We start from the raw sequence: 11,145 nt of genomic DNA on the forward strand, positions 1-11,145 counted from the left end.
ACGCCGTCGTAGTAACACCGCGGGCTGTTTTGGGTTAGTTAATTAAAAACTATGATAAACTTTGATTTAAAAGTTGTTATTCTGAGAAAATTATTTTTATTATGAACATGAAACTATATCCAAAAATTATGGTTAAACTCAAAGTGGAAGTATGTTTTCTAAAATGGTCATCTAGACGTCGTTCTTTCGACTGAAATGACTACCTTTACAAAAACGACTTGTAACTTATTTTTCCGACTATAAACCTATACTTTTCTGTTTAGATTCATAAAATAGAGTTCAATATGAAACCATAGCAATTTGATTCACTCAAAACGGATTTAAAATGAAGAAGTTATGGGTAAAACAAGATTGGATAATTTTTCTCATTTTAGCTACGTGAAAATTGGTAACAAATCTATTCCAACCATAACTTAATCAACTTGTATTGTATATTATGTAATCTTGAGATACCATAGACACGTATACAATGTTTCGACCTATCATGTCGACACATCTATATATATTTCGGAACAACCATAGACACTCTATATGTGAATGTTGGAGTTAGCTATACAGGGTTGAGGTTGATTCCAAAATATATATAGTTTGAGTTGTGATCAATACTGAGATACGTATACACTGGGTCGTGGATTGATTCAAGATAATATTTATCGATTTATTTCTGTACATCTAACTGTGGACAACTAGTTGTAGGTTACTAACGAGGACAGCTGACTTAATAAACTTAAAACATCAAAATATATTAAAAGTGTTGTAAATATATTTTGAACATACTTTGATATATATGTATATATTGTTATAGGTTCGTGAATCAACCAGTGGCCAAGTCTTACTTCCCGAAGAAGTAAAAATCTGTGAAAGTGAGTTATAGTCCCACTTTTAAAATCTAATATTTTTGGGATGAGAATACATGCAGGTTTTATAAATGATTTACAAAATAGACACAAGTACGTGAAACTACATTCTATGGTTGAATTATCGAAATCGAATATGCCCCTTTTTATTAAGTCTGGTAATCTAAGAATTAGGGAACAGACACCCTAATTGACGCGAATCCTAAAGATAGATCTATTGTGAAATGTCCCGTTCTTATTGATTAAAAACGTTCCATATTAATTGATTTCGTTGCGAGGTTTTGACCTCTATATGAGACGTTTTTCAAAGACTGCATTCATTTTAAAACAAACCATAACCTTTATTTCATCAATAAAGGTTTAAAAAGCTTTACGTAGATTATCAAATAATGATAATCTAAAATATCCTGTTTACACACGACCATTACATAATGGTTTACAATACAAATATGTTACAACAAAATAAGTTTCTTGAATGCAGTTTTTACACAATATCATACAAGCATGGACTCCAAATCTCGTCCTTATTTAAGTATGCGACAGCGGAAGCTCTTAATAATCACCTGAGAATAAACATGCTTAAAACGTCAACAAAAATGTTGGTGAGTTATAGGTTTAACCTATATATATCAAATCATAATAATAGACCACAAGATTTCATATTTCAATACATATTTCAATACACATCCCATACATAGAGATAAAAATCATTCATATGGTGAACACCTGGTAACCGACATTAACAAGATGCATATATAAGAATATCCCCATCATTCCGGGACACCCTTCGGATATGATATAAATTTCGAAGTACTAAAGCATCCGGTACTTTGGATGGGGTTTGTTAAGCCCAATAGATCTATCTTTAGGATTCGCGTCAATTAGGGTGTCTGTTCCCTAATTCTTAGATTACCAGACTTAATAAAAAGGGGCATATTCGATTTCGATAATTCAACCATAGAATGTAGTTTCACTTACTTGTGTCTATTTTGTAAATCATTTATAAAACCTGCATGTATTCTCATCCCAAAAATATTAGATTTTAAAAGTGGGACTATAACTCACTTTCACAGATTTTTACTTCGTCGGGAAGTAAGATTTGGCCACTGGTTGATTCACGAACCTATAACAATATATACATATATATCAAAGTATGTTCAAAATATATTTACAACACTTTTAATATATTTTGATGTTTTAAGTTTATTAAGTCAGCTGTCCTCGTTAGTAACCTACAACTAGTTGTCCACAGTTAGATGTACAGAAATAAATTGATAAATATTATCTTGAATCAATCCACGACCCAGTGTATACGTATCTCAGTATTGATCACAACTCAAACTATATATATTTTGGAATCAACCTCAACCCTGTATAGCTAACTCCAACATTCACATAAAGAGTGTCTATGGTTGTTCCGAAATATATATAGATGTGTCGACATGATAGGTCGAAACATTGTATACGTGTCTATGGTATCTCAAGATTACATAATATACAATACAAGTTGATTAAGTTATGGTTGGAATAGATTTGTTACCAATTTTCACGTAGCTAAAATGAGAAAAATTATCCAATCTTGTTTTACCCATAACTTCTTCATTTTAAATCCGTTTTGAGTGAATCAAATTGCTATGGTTTCATATTGAACTCTATTTTATGAATCTAAACAGAAAAAGTATAGGTTTATAGTCGGAAAAATAAGTTACAAGTCGTTTTTATAAAGGTAGTCATTTCAGTCGAAAGAACGATGTCTAGATGACCATTTTAGAAAACATACTTCCACTTTGAGTTTAACCATAATTTTTGGATATAGTTTCATGTTCATAATAAAAATCATTTTCTCAGAATAACAACTTTTAAATCAAAGTTTATCATAGTTTTTAATTAACTAACCCAAAACAGCCCGCGGTGTTACTACGACGGCGTAAATCCGGTTTTACGGTGTTTTTCGTGTTTCCAGGTCTTAAATCATTAAGTTAGCATATCATATAGATATAGAACATGTGTTTAGTTAATTTTAAAAGTCAAGTTAGAAGGATTAACTTTTGTTTGCGAACAAGTTTAGAATTTACTAAACTATGTTCTAGTGATTACAAGTTTAAACCTTTGAATAAGATAGCTTTATATGTATGAATCGAATGATGTTATGAACATCATTACTACCTTAAGTTCCTTGGATAAACCTACTGGAAAAGAGAAAAATGGATCTAGCTTCAATGGATCCTTGGATGGCTCGAAGTTCTTGAAGCAGAATCATGACACGAAAACAAGTTCAAGTAAGATCATCACTTAAAATAAGATTGTTATAGTTATAGAAATTGAACCAAAGTTTGAATATGATTATTACCTTGTATTAGAATGATAACCTACTGTAAAAAACAAAGATTTCTTGAGGTTGGATGATCACCTTACAAGATTGGAAGTGAGCTAGCAAACTTGAAAGTATTCTTGATTTTATGTAACTAGAACTTGTAGAATATATGATGAACACTTAGAACTTGAAGATAGAACTTGAGAGAGATAAATTAGATGAAGAAAATTGAAGAATGAAAGTGTTTGTAGGTGTTTTTGGTCGTTGGTGTATGGATTAGATATAAAGGATATGTAATTTTGTTTTCATGTAAATAAGTCATGAATGATTACTCATATTTTTGTAATTTTATGAGATATTTCATGCTAGTTGCCAAATGATGGTTCCCACATGTGTTAGGTGACTCACATGGGCTGCTAAGAGCTGATCATTGGAGTGTATATACCAATAGTACATACATCTAAAAGCTGTGTATTGTACGAGTACGAATACGGGTGCATACGAGTAGAATTGTTGATGAAACTGAACGAGGATGTAATTGTAAGCATTTTTGTTAAGTAGAAGTATTTTGATAAGTGTATTGAAGTCTTTCAAAAGTGTATAAATACATATTAAAACACTACATGTATATACATTTTAACTGAGTCGTTAAGTCATCGTTAGTCGTTACATGTAAGTGTTGTTTTTAAACCTTTAGGTTAACGGTCTTGTTAAATGTTGTTAACCCAATGTTTATAATATCAAATGAGATTTTAAATTATTATATTATCATGATATTATCATGTATGAATATCTCTTAATATGATATATATACATTAAATGTCTTTACAACGATAATCGTTACATATATGTCTCGTTTAAAAATCATTAAGTTAGTAGTCTTGTTTTTACATATGTAGTTCATTGTTAATATACTTAATGATATGTTTAATTATCATAGTATCATGTTAACTATATATATATCCATATATATGTCATCTTATAGTTTTTACAAGTTTTAACGTTCGTGAATCACCGGTCAACTTGGGTGGTCAATTGTCTATATGAAACATATTTCAATTAATCAAGTCTTAACAAGTTTGATTGCTTAACATGTTGGAAACATTTAATCATGTAAATATCAATCTCAATTAATATATATAAACATGGAAAATTTCGAGTCACTACAGTACCTACCCGTTAAATAAATTTCGTCCCGAAATTTTAAGCTGTTGAAGGTGTTGACGAATCTTCTGGAAATAGATGTGGGTATTTCTTCTTCATCTGATCTTCACGCTCCCAGGTGAACTCGGGTCCTCTACGAGCATTCCATCGAACCTTAACAATTGGTATCTTGTTTTGCTTAAGTCTTTTAACCTCACGATCCATTATTTCGACGGGTTCTTCGATGAATTGAAGTTTTTCGTTAATTTGGATTTCATCTAACGGAATAGTGAGATCTTCTTTAGCAAAACATTTCTTCAAATTCGAGACGTGGAAAGTGTTATGTACAGCCGCGAGTTGTTGAGGTAACTCAAGTCGGTAAGCTACTGGTCCAACACGATCAATAATCTTGAATGGTCCAATATACCTTGGATTTAATTTCCCTCGTTTACCAAATAGAACAACGCCTTTCCAAGGTGCAACTTTAAGCATGACCATCTCTCCAATTTCAAATTCTATATCTTTTCTTTTAATGTCAGCGTAGCTCTTTTGTCGACTTTGGGCGGTTTTCAACCGTTGTTGAATTTGGATGATCTTCTCGGTAGTTTCTTGTATAATCTCCGGACCCGTAATCTGTCTATCCCCCACTTCACTCCAACAAATCGGAGACCTGCACTTTCTACCATAAAGTGCTTCAAACGGCGCCATCTCAATGCTTGAATGGTAGCTGTTGTTGTAGGAAAATTCTGCTAATGGTAGATGTCGATCCCAACTGTTTCCGAAATCAATAACACATGCTCGTAGCATGTCTTCAAGCATTTGTATCGTCCTTTCGCTCTGCCCATCAGTTTGTGGATGATAGGCAGTACTCATGTCTAGACGAGTTCCTAATGCTTGCTGTAATGTCTGCCAGAATCTTGAAATAAATCTGCCATCCCTATCAGAGATAATAGAGATTGGTATTCCATGTCTGGAGATGACTTCCTTCAAATACAGTCGTGCTAACTTCTCCATCTTGTCATCTTCTCTTATTGGCAGGAAGTGTGCTGATTTGGTGAGACGATCAACTATTACCCAAATAGTATCAAAACCACTTGCAGTCCTTGGCAATTTAGTGATGAAATCCATGGTAATGTTTTCCCATTTCCATTCCGGGATTTCGGGTTGTTGAAGTAGACCTGATGGTTTCTGATGCTCAGCTTTGACCTTAGAACACGTCAAACATTCTCCTACGTATTTAACAACATCGGCTTTCATACCCGGCCACCAAAAATGTTTCTTGAGATCCTTGTACATCTTTTCCGTTCCAGGATGTATTGAGTATCTGGTTTTATGAGCTTCTCTAAGTACCATTTCTCTCATATCTCTAAATTTTGGTACCCAAATCCTTTCAGCCCTATACCGGGTTCCGTCTTCCCGAATATTAAGATGCTTCTCCGATCCTTTGGGTATTTCATCCTTTAAATTTCCCTCTTTTAAAACTCCTTGTTGCGCCTCCTTTATTTGAGTAGTAAGGTTATTATGAATCATTATATTCATAGATTTTACTCGAATGGGTTCTCTGTCCTTCCTGCTCAAGGCATCGGCTACCACATTTGCCTTTCCCGGGTGGTAACGAATCTCAAAGTCGTAATCATTCAATAATTCAATCCACCTACGCTGCCTCATATTCAGTTGTTTCTGATTAAATATGTGTTGAAGACTTTTGTGGTCGGTATATATAATACTTTTAACCCCATATAAGTAGTGCCTCCAAGTCTTTAATGCAAAAACAACTGCGCCTAATTCCAAATCATGCGTCGTATAATTTTGTTCGTGAATCTTCAATTGTCTAGACGCATAAGCAATCACCTTCGTTCGTTGCATTAATACGCAACCGAGAGCTTGCTTTGATGCGTCACAATAAATCACAAAATCATCATTCCCTTCAGGCAATGACAATATAGGTGCCGTAGTTAGCTTTTTCTTCAATAACTGAAACGCTTTCTCTTGTTCATCATTCCATTCAAATTTCTTCCCTTTATGCGTTAATGCAGTCAAGGGTTTTGCTATTCTGGAAAAGTCTTGGATGAACCTTCTGTAGTAACCAGCTAGTCCTAAAAACTGGCGTATGTGTTTCGGAGTTTTCGGGGTTTCCCACTTTTCAACAGTTTCTATCTTTGCCAGATCCACCTTAATACCTTCTTTGTTCACTATGTGACCGAGGAATTGAACTTCTTCCAACCAAAATGCACACTTTGAAAACTTAGCGTACAATTCTTCCTTCCTCAATACTTCTAACACCTTTCTCAAATGTTCACCGTGTTCTTGGTCATTCTTTGAGTAAATAAGTATGTCATCAATGAAAACAATGACAAACTTGTCAAGGTATGGTCCACACACTCGGTTCATAAGGTCCATGAACACAGCTGGTGCATTAGTTAAACCAAACGGCATGACCATAAACTCGTAATGACCGTAACGTATTCTGAAAGCAGTCTTTGGAATATCATCTTCTTTCACCCGCATTTGATGATACCCGGAACGTAAGTCAATCTTTGAATAAACAGACGAGCCTTGTAGTTGATCAAATAAGTCGTCGATTCTCGGTAGTGGGTAGCGGTTCTTGATGGTAAGTTTGTTCAACTCTCGGTAGTCGATACACAACCTGAATGTACCATCTTTCTTCTTGACAAACAAAACTGGAGCTCCCCACGGTGATGTGCTTGGTCGAATGAAACCACGCTCTAAAAGTTCTTGTAATTGGCTTTGTAGTTCTTTCATCTCGCTGGGTGCGAGTCTGTAAGGAGCACGAGCTATTGGTGCAGCTCCTGGTACAAGATCTATTTGAAATTCAACGGATCGATGTGGGGGTAATCCCGGTAATTCTTTCGGAAATACATCGGGAAATTCTTTTACAATGGGAACATCATTGATGCTCTTTTCTTCAGTTTGTACTTTCTCGACGTGTGCTAGAACAGCATAGCAACCTTTTCTTATTAGTTTTTGTGCCTTCAAATTACTAATAAGATGTAGCTTCGTGTTGCCCTTTTCTCCGTACACCATCAAGGGTTTTCCTTTTTCTCGTATAATGCGAATTGCATTTTTGTAACAAACGATCTCTGCTTTCACTTCTTTCAACCAGTCCATACCGATTATCACATCAAAACTCCCTAACTCTACTGGTATCAAATCAATCTTAAATGTTTCGCTAACCAGTTTAATTTCTCGATTCCGACATATATTATCTGCTGAAATTAATTTACCATTTGCTAATTCGAGTAAAAATTTACTATCCAAAGGCGTCAATGGACAACTTAATTTAGCACAAAAATCTCTACTCATATAGCTTCTATCCGCACCCGAATCAAATAAAACGTAAGCAGATTTATTGTCAATAAGAAACGTACCCGTAACAAGCTCCGGGTCTTCCTGTGCCTCTGCCGCATTAATATTGAAAACTCTTCCACGACCTTGTCCATTCGTGTTCTCCTGGTTCGGGCAATTTCTAATAATGTGGTCCGGTTTTCCACATTTATAACAAACTACATTGGCATAACTTGCTCCGACACTACTTGCTCCGCCATTACTCGTTCCGACACCATTTGTTCCTTTCGTTCTATTAACCCCTGGTCCGTAGACCTCACACTTCGCCGCGCTATGACCATTTCTTTTACACTTGTTGCAAAATTTGGTGCAGAACCCTGAGTGATTCTTTTCACACCTTTGGCATAGCTGCTTCTGATTGTTGTTGTTGTTGCGGTTATTATTGTTGTTGGGATGATTGTTGTAGTTGCTGTTGTTGTTGTTGTTGTTGTTGTTGGGCCGTTTGTTATAGTTGCGATTGATGTTGCGATTGTTGGGATAATTGCTGCGATTATTGTTGTAATTGCTGTTGTTGTTGTATTGGTGATTCTTATCACCGTTTTCCTCCCACTTTCTTTTGACTTGCTTCACATTGGCCTCTTCAGCAGTCTGTTCTTTAATTCTTTCTTCAATCTGGTTCACTAGTTTGTGAGCCATTCTACATGCCTGTTATATGGAGGCGGGCTCGTGTGAACTTATATCTTCTTGGATTCTTTCCGGTAATCCTTTCACAAACGCGTCGATCTTCTCTTCCTCATCTTCGAATGCTCCCGGACACAATAGGCACAATTCTGTGAATCGTCTTTCGTACGTGGTAATATCAAATCCTTGGGTTCGTAACCCTCTAAGTTCTGTCTTGAGCTTATTGACCTCGGTTCTGGGACGGTACTTCTCGTTCATCAAGTGCTTGAATGCTGACCACGGTAGTGCGTACGCATCGCCTTGTCCCACTTGCTCTAGATAGGTATTCCACCATGTTAACGCAGAACCTGTGAAGGTATGCGTAGCGTACTTCACTTTGTCCTCTTCAGTACACTTACTTATGGCAAACACCGATTCGACCTTCTCGGTCCACCGTTTCAATCCGATCGGTCCTTCGGTTCCATCAAATTCCAAAGGTTTGCAGGCAGTGAATTCTTTGTAGGTGCATCCTACACGATTTTCTGTACTGCTAGATCCAAGGTTATTGTTGGTATGTAGCGCAGCCTGTACTGCGGCTATGTTTGAAGCTAGAAAAGTACGGAATTCCTCTTCATTCATATTCACGGTGTGTCGAGTAGTCGGTGCCATTTCCTTCAAAATAGTTAAATGGAACAAGTTAATCATACAGAATATTAAGAGTAGCTAATAGTATTTCGTAGCATAATATGAACTCATTTATAAAAGCTTTTTCTTCATATTAGCGTTTTATAAGTTTAAATTCGGGTAGTACCTACCCGTTAAGTTCATACTTAGTAGCTAATATACAATTCAACTACTACAATTCTATATGAAAAACTGATTATAATAATATTTCGCGTTCAAACTTTTACACAATATTTTACAAACTTACAATACCGCTTATTTTACATATAGCATGAAATATAGCACACAATAAATTTGATACAAGATGGTTGTGAAGATAATTCTAGCTAGTACACAAGTCGTTCAGCAAAGGCAATAAAGACACGTAATTCATACGTCCAGAAACAAGTCATGCATTCTGGTTTTACTAGGACTACTTCCCATCCTTGGTCTTGTGGAACATAACTGTTATGGCCGTTGATAAGACAGCGTGTTGTAACGTCGTCAAAGGGACGAGGGTTACGTAATGTCCAACAGTCCCGTAACAATCTAAAAATCTCATTTCTTACCCCAATTACCGACTCCGTCACTTGTGGGAACGTTTTGTTTAATAGTTGTAGCCCGATGTTCTTGTTCTCACTTTGGTGAGAAGCGAACATTACTAATCCGTAAGCATAACATGCTTCTTTATGTTGCATGTTAGCCGCTTTTTCTAAATCACGAAGTCCAATATTCGGATATATTGAGTCAAAATAATTTCTTAACCCATTGCGTAAAATAGCATTTGGGTTCCCCGCAATATATGCGTCAAAGTAAACACATCGTAACTTATTGGTTTCCCAATGTGATATCCCCCATCTTTCAAACGAAAGTCTCTTATAAACCAAGACATTCTTGGAACGTTCTTCGAATGTCTTACAAACTGATCTCGCCTTAAATAGTTGTGCCGAAGAATTCTGACCGACTCTAGACAAGATTTCATCAATCATGTCTCCGGGTAGGTCTCTTAAAATATTGGGTAGTCTATCCATTTTGTGTTTTTATACTGTAAAATAGACAAGAGTTAGATTCATAAAAAAAATACTTATTAATACAAGCAATTTTTACATATATCATAAAGCATAAGCACACTATATTACATATATTACACCACACGAATACAACTATCTTATTCCGACTCGCTTGTTTCTTCTTCTTCGGTTTTAGTTCGTTTTGCCAAGTTTCTAGGGATATATGATGTTCCCCTAATACGAGCCGTCGTGATCCACATTGGTTTAGAAAAACCTGGTGGTTTAGAGGTTCCCGGGTCATTGTTACAACTTAAGGACTTCGGGGGTTGACGATACATATAAAGTTCATCGGGGTTAGAATTAGATTTCTCTATTTTTATGCCCTTTCCCTTATTATTTTCTTTTGCCTTTTTAAATTCAGTTGGGGTAATTTCTATAACATCATCGGAATTCTCGTCGGAATCCGATTCATCGGAGAATTGGTAATCCTCCCAATATTTTGCTTCCTTGGCGGAAACACCATTTACCATAATTAACCTTGGTCGGTTGGTTGAGGATATTCTTTTACTTAACCGTTTTATTATTTCCCCCACCGGTTCTATTTCTTCATCCGGTTCCGATTCTTCTTCCGGTTCCGATTCTTCTTCCGGTTCCGACTCTTCTTCCGGTTCCTCTTCGGGAACTTGTGAATCAGTCCACGAATCATTCCAATTTACATTTGACTCTTCATTATTATTAGGTGAGTCAATGGGACTTGTTCTAGAGGTAGACATCTATCACATAATATCAAATGCGTTAAGAGATTAATATATCACATAATATTCACATGTTAAAAATATATAGTTTCCAACAAAATTTGTTAAGCAATCATTTTTCAAGTAAACACGGTCGAAGTCCAGACTCACTAATGCATCCTAACAAACTCGATAAGACACACTAATGCAAAATTCTGGTTCTCTAAGACCAACGCTCGGATACCAACTGAAATGTCCCGTTCTTATTGATTAAAAACGTTCCATATTAATTGATTTCGTTGCGAGGTTTTGACCTCTATATGAGACGTTTTTCAAAGACTGCATTCATTTTAAAACAAACCATAACCTTTATTTCATCAATAAAGGTTTAAAAAGCTTTACGTAGATTATCAAATAATGATAATCTAAAATATCCTGTTTACACACGATCATTACAT

Source organism: Rutidosis leptorrhynchoides, chromosome 3 (assembly GCF_046630445.1).
Source record: "Rutidosis leptorrhynchoides isolate AG116_Rl617_1_P2 chromosome 3, CSIRO_AGI_Rlap_v1, whole genome shotgun sequence".
NCBI classification, from domain to species: domain Eukaryota; kingdom Viridiplantae; phylum Streptophyta; class Magnoliopsida; order Asterales; family Asteraceae; genus Rutidosis; species Rutidosis leptorrhynchoides.